Source organism: Symphalangus syndactylus, chromosome 2, assembly GCF_028878055.3.
Source record: "Symphalangus syndactylus isolate Jambi chromosome 2, NHGRI_mSymSyn1-v2.1_pri, whole genome shotgun sequence".
NCBI lineage: Eukaryota > Metazoa > Chordata > Mammalia > Primates > Hylobatidae > Symphalangus > Symphalangus syndactylus.
The window spans coordinates 103,699,225-103,710,953 of record NC_072424.2 but is presented as its reverse complement, the minus strand read 5'-3'; positions in this window follow the sequence as shown (position 1 = coordinate 103,710,953).

The following is an 11,729-nucleotide window of genomic DNA, read 5'->3' as shown; positions in this document are numbered from 1 at the left end:
GGGTGGAGCTGTTCCTGGCAGGCTGTCAGGAACCTAAGAGGCTGCCTTGGCACAGAGGCCCAACCTAACTGATGACCAAGCCTTTCTCAAGAGCATTCCAGGGCATCTTCTCTCAGCAGGAAACTGCTGGCTGGGCTGTACCCTTAGAAGGGGATAGTGGACCCTTCTAGTACAAGAGATTAGCTCATAAAGACAGTTGTGACAACTGGCCACCATTTCGGGGCAAAATATTATATCTCTTCTTTATACCATGCACTCAGATATACTTCTGATGAAATTAACTATTTAAATGTAACACCTGAAACCAAAGAACTGTTATGGGTTTCTTTAAGATGTAGGTGAATATTTACTTTGCCTTGGGGGTGGCAAGGAAAGGGCCTAAGTGCTCAAAATGGATTCCATTAAATAAATTACTGATTGGTGTAAAATAAGATTTTTTAAACTTTGTAAAATAAGATTTTGTAAAGTACGTAAAAATGCCAAAAACTTCATTGAAGGAAAAGTGGAAATTTGAGTGAAAATATTTGCAGCATGCGTGAGAAATAGTATTAATAAACGAATATAGGAAGATTTCTTATAAAACAATGAGAAAGATTTGAGGCCAGCACAGTGGCTCACACCTGCAATCCCAGCACTTTGGGAGGTCGAGGCAGATGGATCACTTGAAGCCAGCAGTTTGAGACCAGACTGGGCAACATGGTAAAATCCTATCTCTACTAAAAATACAAAAATTAGCTGGACATGGTGGTGCACGCCTATAATCCCAATTACTCAGGTGGCTGAGGCAGGAGAATCGCGTGAACCTGGAAGGCAGAGGCTGCACTGAGCTGAGATCATGCCACTGCACTCCAGCCTGGGCAACAGGGCAAGATCCTATCTCAAAAAAAAAAAAAAAAAAAAAGAGTTGAAAACCTCAGCAGAAAAATAAGCAGCTTTTATGAAAGTAATTAATTAAAAGAAAAAGTACCACTTAAAAATGTGAAGAAAATATTCATCCTTACTAGAAATTGAAGAAGTCTAAGTTAAATAACAATGAAATAAGCCTTTCCCCAATTAAATTGGCAAAGATTTCTTTATGTAATAGCATTTGTATTGTGAGGGCACAGGAAAATAAACACTCTCCTACACAACTGACATGATGCACTCTACATTTCTGATAACATAAAGAAAGTTTCAGGAGGGAGGATAGGAGACCATTTATGGGAATTACAGAGCTCTATGAGGGTTAGAGAGCTGGAAATAAGGGGTGCCCTGGGACTCTGACGCTTCCCGTGTAATTCACATGAACAAGGATAAAGGACATAATGGGAAAACTGAAGCTCTCAGAAGAGAACTTCAACTGACTCCCTCCAAAGTGATGACTCATATACTTGGCCTTCCTGACTGATACCAAAGATAAACAGTCTGTGCTCATATCAAAACTAATTCCTCCACTTACACGCTAGATCCCATTCCTTCTTGCTCACGCAAGAACACCACTTCAGAAATTCCCATTATGTCCTACATCATCTATTCTACTATCTTTATGGGATCGTTCTATCCACTTACAAACATGCTATAATTTCTTCCACTCTAGAAAAATGAAATGAAACTTTCTTTTGAGCCTACTTTTCCCACTAGGACCTGTCCCATGTATTTGTTGCTCTTAGCAGGAAATCTTGAAATAAGTATCCATACTAGCTCTCTCCAATTTCTTTCCTCCAGTTCTCTTGTAAACCTTCTCTTCTTTCAAGCTTTTCTCTCCACACACACTGCTCTTGGGTGACCTCCACATTGCCAAATTCAATGGCCAATTCTCAGTCCTTTTCTTACCTGATTAGCAGCATTTGACACATGTTAATAATCCCTGTCTCCTTAATACACCTTCTTCATATGTTTCCAGGTCACTGCATTCTCTTGTTTTCCTTTTTTCCTAAGTTCTTTCCCTTCCCTTTGTATCTCCCCTCTAAACTCTTAGTGTTGGAATGGTCCAGGGCTCAGTTCTTGGTCTTCTTTTCTATCTACAATTGCTCCCTTGATTTTATCCAATCTCACTGCTCTAAATGTCTATATGCCCATGACTCCTACACTTCTAACTCTTCATGCTTTTCTTCAAGTCACAATCCAACTACATGATTGATATTTCCATTCAGGTGTCTGACAGATTGAACTGCTGATTTTTTTTTTTTACTAGAAACCTCTTTTATGCACAGACTTCCAATGTTGGCTGATGACAACTTAATCTTTGCAGCTCTAGAGCCTTTGACTCCTCTGCTCAAAATTCCCATTCTTATCAGCAGGTTGATTAAGTAACTTGTGCAATGTCATCCTATTAGTCAGTGACAGAGCTGGAACCCAGAGCCAGGCAGTCTGATGGGAGCTTGAATATGTTAAATAGGTTACAAAAGAGTATGGCTAGTATGATTCCATGTTTATTAAATATAATTAAGGATTTATAAGAAAATGCCTGAAAAAATAAATTCACTCATGGTCTGTGGATGGACATATTATGGCTAGGTGTTTTTCCTTCTCTTTTATCTCTACATTTTACTTATTCAACAATACTTTTGTCATAAGTAAAACATCCTGATCAACTTTTTTTAAGATTCAGGATTCCAGATGAACTTCATTTCCTCTAATAATTCTCTGCTTTATAAATAACCCTATTCCATATATTTTTGAGTTGTTCATGACATGTCAGAAGATATAGGGCATTTTCATGCAGATTTCTTGGTATTTCTGGCAGAGGTGGACTACTGAGCTGCTATGACCATATGCATGATACAGTGTCATGTTTCTTTCCATTTTATACTGAGGATGTGGAAAGTGTGTTTGTGGGTTTGTCCTAATCTGATAAAATATCATCTTGACAATAGGCATATCATTTTCTGCATCCAAAATAGAAATTTCCTGAGCATGAATACAAAGACCATTCCTGTCTTATATTTAGCAATTACCAATAAATTTTTGCTCTTTCACCACTGTCTGAAGAATATTAGATTTTTTCAAAGGTAAAAGAATAACAAGCATGAAAACATTTCTCCCTCCTTAAGAAAAACAATAAAAGAAATACTTAAGGCTAAGGTGGCTGTTGCCGGGTACTAAATGTTGCATGTATATTGGCCTCCATCTGTTGCAATGAGGGTGAAATATCTGGGCAAAATAAGGGGAAGAAGGAGTGCTTGTGTGTGGGAAAAGAGAAATTTCCAGTTTCTGATTACTGAACTACCTTACAGCTCTCTTTGAACAAATACTGGCTGGTGTCCCAAAGTCCCAAGTATAGCTGTTTGAGTTTTGCTAAAGGACATTAAGGGAAGTTCTGATCTGTTGTTAAGTGGAAACAGTGTAAATTATTTCTAATGGAAAGAATGACAAAAGCAAAACTTTCCCACCCCTGCTATTTCCTTGATAAATTGCTTTGTTTACTCATCTACAGGATATAATGCAGACTTTTCTGTTTTTTATAATCTTTCTTGAAAGCCATGTCCTTAAACAGAGCATTGAAAGTAATTTCTTCTTCTTTTTTTTTTAATCAGGCACAAGGCTACATCTGGACTTTGTATTTTTGATAAAGAATTCAGCATAAACAAAGTTTGATGTGACTAACACCATCATATTTCTAACTTACTTTTATCTGGCATTTTACAATTTTCTAAGGCACTTTCATATACACAAATTGATTCTCATGTCAACTCAGAGAAGAGGGTATTATCCCTAATTTAGAAATGGAGAAAATAGGACAGAGGAAGATGAATTTACTTGGTGGATGATAGATGGATCTGTCTTGCAGGCCTTTTAGTAGCACAGGGGGGCATTTCTTATCTCCCCCAAAGCAGTAGGAAGCAGCTACCATGTAAATCAGCATACCTCCGACATCTTGAAGTTAGTGTCAATTTTCTTGTCAAGCTCACACCTATATTTCCTCATCATCTCAAGGCCAATGTATCTTATCCACACCACTAACTCTTGTTTATTAGTTACCCTCAAATAAAAATTTCTCTTTACTCATACCCAAAGTTTCCCATGCTTCTTTTCCCCAAACTTTTTTCCACTGCTAACCTCCTTTGAAGCCATTTCCACTGTAAGAAACATAATTTCATGGTACTTACTCTGATCTATATCCTCAACCTCTTAGCAGAGCGATACCTTCACCTTCTTTCCTTAACCGAAACTTGAATTTCCTGCAAGAATATTATTGCCCTTGAGCTATGACAAGCAAGAACTGCTTGTTCTCTCCTCCCAACACGCTGCGAGATTTGGAAGCAGGGCTGGCATTCTCCTAGCTTCTAATTGCCAGCTCCAGGTGATTTCATTCCTACCTAAGTGCAATGGTGCGATCTCGGATCACTGCAACCTCCACCTCTTGGGTTCAAGCAATTCTTCTGCCTCATCCTCCCAAGTAGCCGGGATTACAAGTGTGCACCATCAAGCCTGGCTAATTTCGTATTTTTAGTAGAGATGGAGTTTCATCAGGTGGGCCAGGCTGGTCTTGAATTCCTGACTTCAGGTGATCCACCCACCTCGGCTTCCCAAAGTACTGGGATTACAGGCATGAGCCACAGTGCCCAGCCCTCTGCCCTCTTTGAAGTCTCATGCTATAGCATGGAGCATAATCACCTTCATCCACCTGCTTCGAGATCACTCCTAGATTCACAGAGAGCTTCAGCACCTGGCTAACAAACACTGCCAACCTCCTGCTGTTATCTTAGACAACTTCACTGTCCGTGACTCACCGCTTCTCAAACACCTGGATTTCAATGCACTTTGCCTCTACTCCTCTTTAACACAACTCACCCCTGTGGCAAATCCAAACTTTGTAATTACTGAGATTATCTGGAAACCTGAACATCAATGACTGTTCACAGCTCTGTCAGCACTTGTCCTAGCAACTTTTATACTCTCCTGACATGGTAGCAATTTCTGTTCTTGATCTTTCTCTCTTTAACTCTTCCAGCCACCCTCCCATCTTTACTTCTTTCTCTACCCAGCCTACCCTAGCGGCCCACCAATTCCCTGAATTCCTTCTCACCACAGCCTCCCGCTTTCTGCTATACTCCCAACTAACTTGCTATTTCCTGTAGTTATCCTGGTGGTTTAAGGCATAGACTGGGGGATCCAGACTCCCTCAATTTGAAGTCCATTTCTACCACTTAGTAGTGATTCCTCTTTGAATAAATCATTTAATTTTTTATGGCTTCCATTTTCCTCGGCTGGAAAATAATAGTAGTACCTATTCATGACTATCACAAGTTATTAGGAAGATTGAAGTAACACATGTAAAGTGCTTAGAATGGTACCTAGCACATAAGTGTTCAGTAAATGCTTATTCTTATGACAACTGAACTTCTTGATGCTACTTCCTTAAAAAAGTCATATAACCAAATTAATAAGTGCAAATATATGTCCAGATTTGCAAAGTAAAACACACTGACAAAAATCTTCTTTTTTCATTCCTCTCCCTATATATTGCCTGTTTAAGGGAGACTTTTGAGAAAATACCCTGGTAGGGCCTGAGACTCTCTGACACCATTATGTTAACCATTTGTCTTCCTCACCAGAAGTATGTAAGATTAACAGACTGATGAATGCCTATTATTTTTAAGGCAGGAATGGCAAAGACATTAGGTGACCTCTTCCAAGAGGACAGACTTTAAAAAACAGGCAGGTTGGGCACAGTGGCTCATGCCTGTAATGCCAGTACTTTGAAAGGCTGAGGCTGGTGGATTGCCTGAGCTCAGGAGTTCGAGACCAGCCTGGGCAACACGGTGAAACCCTGTCTCTACCAAAAAACACAAAAAATTAGCCAGGTGTGGTGGTGCGTGTCTGTGGTCCCAGCTACTCAGAGACTGAGAGGTGGGAGGATCACTTGAACCTGGGATGCAGAGGTTGCAGTGAGCCGAGATCGTGCCACTGCCCTCCAACCAGGGTGACAGAGTGAGACCCTGTCTTGCCAAAAACAAACAAACAAACAACAACAAAAAAAACTCACCAGGCAGAAGACATGAAAAGAGATCTCACAAAAGAGAAAACAAGAATGGCTAAGAAACACATTTAAAGATGCTCATCCTCATTAGTAATCAGAGAAATGCAAATTAAAGCCACAGTGAGATAACATTACACATGCTTGAGATTGGCAAAAACTAAGTCTAACAATATCAGGTGTTGGACAAGATACTCTGATGGGCATATAAATGGTTACAAAGCCGAACATTCACATACCCCCAAAGCACAAAACTGCAAGCAACCTTATCACTGACAGGAGAGTAGATAAATAGTGGTAGAGAAGTATGGTCACATGAGAAATATCAAACACACACACGTACACAAGTGAAACATATCTACAGTAATGACATGAATCTTAGAAACAATCTTGAAGGGAAAGGAAATGAGTATCTTTCTAACAAGAAAAGCTATATAATGTAATGACACTCTACATATATTAACCCATTTAATTCTCTATTCGAGGTAGGTAGTATTGCTTTCATTTTATAGACAAGGAAACTGAGGCAGAGAGAGCTCAAGTAACTTGTGCTAACAAGTGAAGGTGCCAAGATCTAGCTAACATTTCTTTCTTGCTTACACAGTACTAGGCACTGTACTGCTTTGCCTAGATTATCTGTTTCATGAAAGATGCTTTTTATAAAATGTCATTTTTTTTTGCCAGATATATCTTCCTAAATTAACATAACGAGTTAGGACTGGAGAATCCAGTTAATCACATGCCTTTGCACTCTTCTCCCAACTCTATCACCTAAGTGTAAAATGAATTGAGAGTTTGAACTTCATTTAAGTAATCTTCTGAACCATTTTCTAAGCATGATTTTTGGAAACCCAGAATGTGACTCACTGCCAACACCCTAACGGCCTGAGGCCCTGGAATTTTCCTTTAGTCTACATTTTTCAGAATGCTAATAATAAGAGACATGAAAACAAAGGAATTCTCCCCGGGGACAACCATCACCCAGAAATCTCCTCCCCAGCATTCTTTTACTTTCACCCTTAAAACCTTAAGGGAAGAACTCCAGCAGCTAGAAAGGGGATCAATCCTTCCTGCATCGCAGTACTTCCTCTCAAGAATAATCCTGGTAAATCTGTAATTCAGCAGTGTATGTGGGGCAGGGGAGGAGAGCTGGGAATCCAAACCCTGTGTTTTAGTCCCAGCTCTGCCATTTAGCTGTAGAATACTAAACAAATCCATTAACTTCCCTGGGGCTCATTTCCTTCACTTCTGTACTTCCATTCTGTTAAACCCGAGACGCATTTCTTGAAAGCTTCCTAAGTGCCATGCACCCTACCAGGCTTTGGGGATGTAAAGATGAGTAAGACACAGTTGGCCATAGAGGAGTTTTCCAGCCATTCAGGAGCTTTCTTTTTAGAGTAGAGGACTGTGCATCATGGTAACTAAGGTGGCTAAGCAGAATGTGGGTATCCAGGTGGTGGAAACATTGTGAAAAGTGAACAATGCTAGCATACTATTATAAAAGAGGTCAGCTCTGGGGCCCAATGTAATAGCTCTGGGGCCCGATGTAACAGAGATATCCTCACTGTGACCCCCATTAGCTTTGTGATATTAGGCAAGTTACCTAACCTTCTGAGGAATCAGTTTCCTCACCTCTAAAACAGAGATAATAATTGTACTGTCTTCTTCTTGAAGATCAAATAAGATAATGTATGTAAAAAGGAGGGTTGATAGTCATCCTAAGTGAATGTTACCTGTCCTCCTCCTCCTCCTCTTCATCACTATTATTAGTATGTAAGTTGCTCCTTAGCAAGGCATTGTGACAGGGTCTGGAGATCTAGGTAGACATCTGTTCATCAACCTTGCTTAGCCCTAGCTTACTCACTAGAGGATGTCACTGAGGTGAACATTCAGTTCTTGCCCTCAGATCTTTCCTGAAGATGTTCACATGCATTAAAGGAACATTAAGAGGCCAGTGTAAAGTAAAATTGATTCCGAGAAGGTTATTTCTAAATGTTCTGAAGTATGAGTAAGATACAATTTAGCATAGAAGAAGCAAGAATATGAATTTTGATAAAGATGGTGTTAATTCATAATTTTGGGAGATGTTTGAGAAGTCAAAATCATGCTGAACAAATTTGACTTGTTAACAAAAAGAGTCAAACTCTGTAAAAAATATTAAGAGATTTCTTCTGAGCCAAATATGAGTGACTATGGCCCATGACACAGCCCTCAGGTCCTGAGAACATGTGCCCAAGGTGGCTGGGGTACAGCTTGGTTTTATATATTTTAGGAAGGCATGAAACATCAATCATATACATTTAAGTAATACATTGGTTTGGTTCTGAAAGGTGGGACAACTCAAAGCAGGGGCTTCCAGGCTATAGGCAAATTTAAACATTTTCTGTTTGACAATTGGTTGAGTTTGTCTAAAGACCTGGGATCGATAGAAAGGAATGTTCAGGTAAATGATAAAGGATTGTGGAGACCAAGGTTTATTGTGCAGAGGAAGCTCTCAGCAGCCGTCAGAGAGAGCAGGTTGTAAATTGTTTCTTATTGGACTTAAAAGGGTGCCTGGCTCTTAGTTGATTATCTCCTGGATCTGGAAAGAAAGGAAGGAAAACAAAGGGGGAAGGGGAGGCTCTATAGAATGTGGGTTTTTCCCACAAGAAACTTTGCAGGGCAATTTCAGGGTATGGCAAGGAAATACATTTTGAGGTTAAATATTTTTTCCTTGTCTCATAATGTTATACCAGAGTCAGATTGAAAAGTAAGTCACAATATATAGCATCAAATAAAACCATCTGATGATAATTTATGGTTTGTAGGGCTTGACTCCCCAGACCCCTTAGGTAGGAATTTGGGTAAGATGAAAAAATCAGAGCTTAGTCCTCAGACTTGATTTGAAAAAGTATGGTCTGGAAATTATAAATCTGACTACAAAGAAATTATAATAAACTCATGTATAAAAAAAATTGTTTTAGGCCACACGCGGTAGCTCATGCCTGTAATCTCAGCACTTTGGGAGGCCGAGGTGAGTGGATCACGAGGTCAGGAGATCGAGACCATCCTGGCTAACACGGTGAAACCCCGTCTCTATTAAATATACAAAAAATTAGCTGGGCGTAGTGGTGGGCGCCTGTATTCCCAGCTACTCGGGAGGCTGAGGCAGGAGAATGGCGTGAACCCAGGGGGTGGAGTTTGCAGTGAGCTGAGAGGGTGCCACTGCACTCCAGCCTGGGAGACAGAGCGAGATTCCGTCTCAAAAAAATGTTTAAAAAATATAAACTAGCAAAATATTTGCAATATATATATGACAAAGGACTAAGTTTGTGAATATACAAAGAACACTTACAAATCAGCAAGAAGATGAATAACTGAATAAAAAATTGACAAAGGACATGGACAGAGTATTAGGAAAAAAGACATACAAATAGGCGATACATGTGGAAAGATGTTCAACCTCATTTATGATTAAAGAGTGAAAATTAAAATAGATATCATTTGGGCAAAGGATAAAAACAGATTGACATAACCAGTATTGGTGAGGGTGTGTAGTAACTGGCATGCTCATACACAGTTGATGTAAACTACTGTAATTTATTCATTTTTATTTTTATTATTATTTTTTGAGACAAGAGTCTTGCACTGTCGCCCGGGCTGGAGTGCAATGGTGCGATCTCAGCTCACTGCAACCTCTGCCTCCTGGGTTCAAGAGATTCTCCCGCCTCAGCCTCCTGAGTAGCTGGGATTACAGGCACCCACCACCACACCCGGCTAATTTTTTTTATTTTTAGTAGAGATGAGGTTTCACTATGTTGGCCAGGCTGGTCTTGAACTTCTGACTTTGTGATCTGCCCGCCTTGGCCTCCCAAAATGCTGGGGTTACAGGCATGAGCCTCTGTACCCGGCCAACTACTGTAATTTTTGAGGAGGAATAATTGATAGCATGTTATAAAATAAAAAGTGCTTTTACTCTGACTCACTAATAAAAATTATCCTAAAAATATACAATTCATAAATGCACAAAGCTCTAGATACAAGGTTGTTCCTAAGAATTGTTTGTAATAGCCAAAAGAGGGTTCATTAATGAAGACTGTTGAAACAATGATAGACCCATGCAATGAAGGATGAGATGGCTACATATATTGATATAAAATGTTCACATCATATTGTTAAAGAGGCAAACCGAAGAATAGTATATAGAGTACATTTCCTTTTACATGAAGAAGATATAAATTAGCTTATATATGCATAATAATGCTCTATAAGGAAACAGAATTTTTGTGATTGTTACCACTGAAAATGTAGGAAGAGAGACATTGCCTTTTACTGAATTATCTTGTGTACTGTTTAAAAATTTTACCGTGAATATATATTACTTTTAAATTAAAAAAGAAGGAAACAAAACCTTAGTTAAAAATTTTAAGCAGCAAATAAGAGGCATTACAATATTTCTGAAATTAGTTTTAAAAACTAAATAAGTTTTCATCTTAAAAGATGAACTTTCCTTTGCAACTGTTAGTTATATCACTAGGTGATTCCTCCATAAGATGAAGGAATTTCTCCATCCTTTTATTTATCTAGTGCTTAGTAATGCTTACTTTATTTCAGGCTATTTTAAGTGCATTAATCATTGTATAATTATGGGTGGTTATTATTGTTATCCCCACATTACAGATAAGAAAATTGAAGCACAAAATCAATGTGCAAAAATCACAAGCATTCTTATACATCAATAACAGACAAACAGAGAGCCAAATCATGAGTGAACTCCCATTCACAATTGCTTCAAACAGAATGAAATACCTAGGAATCCAACTTATAAGGGACGTGAAGGACCTCTTCAAGGAGAATTACAAACCACTGCTCAATGAAATAAAAGAGGACACAAACAAATGGAAGAACATTCCATGCTCATGGATAGGAATAATCAATATTGTGAAAATGGCCATACTGCCCAAGATAATTTATAGATTCAATGCCATCCCCATCGAGCTACCAATGACTTTCTTCACAGAATTGGAAAAAACTACTTTAAAGTTCATATGGAACCAAAAAAGAGCCCACATTGCCAAGACAATCATAAGCCAAAAGAACAAAGCTGGATGCATCATGCTACCTGACTTCAAACTATACTACAAGGCTACAGTAACCAAAACAGCATGGTACTGGTACCAAAACAGAGATATAGACCAATGGAACAGAACACAGCCCTCAGAAATAATACCACACATCTACAACCATCTGATCTTTGACAAACAGGATGAAAACAAGAAATGGGGAAAGGATTCCCTATTTAATAAATGGTGCTGGGAAAACTGGCTAGCCATATGGAGAACGCTGAAACTGGATCCCTTCCTTACACCTTATACAAAAATTAATTCAAGATGGATTAAAGACTTAAATGTCAGACCTAAAACCATAAAACCCCTAGAAGAAAACCTAGGCAATACCATTCAGGACATAGGCATGGGCAAAGACTTCATGTGTAAAACACCAAAAGCAATGGCAACAAAAGCCAAAATTGACAAATGGGATCTAATTAAACTAAAGAGCTTCTGCACAGCAAAAGAAACTACCATCAGAGTGAACAGGCAACCTACAGAATGGGAGAAAATTTTCGCAATCTACCCATGTGACGAAGGGCTAATATCCAGAATCTACAAAGAACTCAAACAAATTTACAAGAAAAGATCAAACAACCCCATCAAAAAGTGGGCAAAGGATAAGAAGAGACACTTCTCAAAAGAAGACGTTTATGCAGCCAACAGACACATGCAAAAATGCT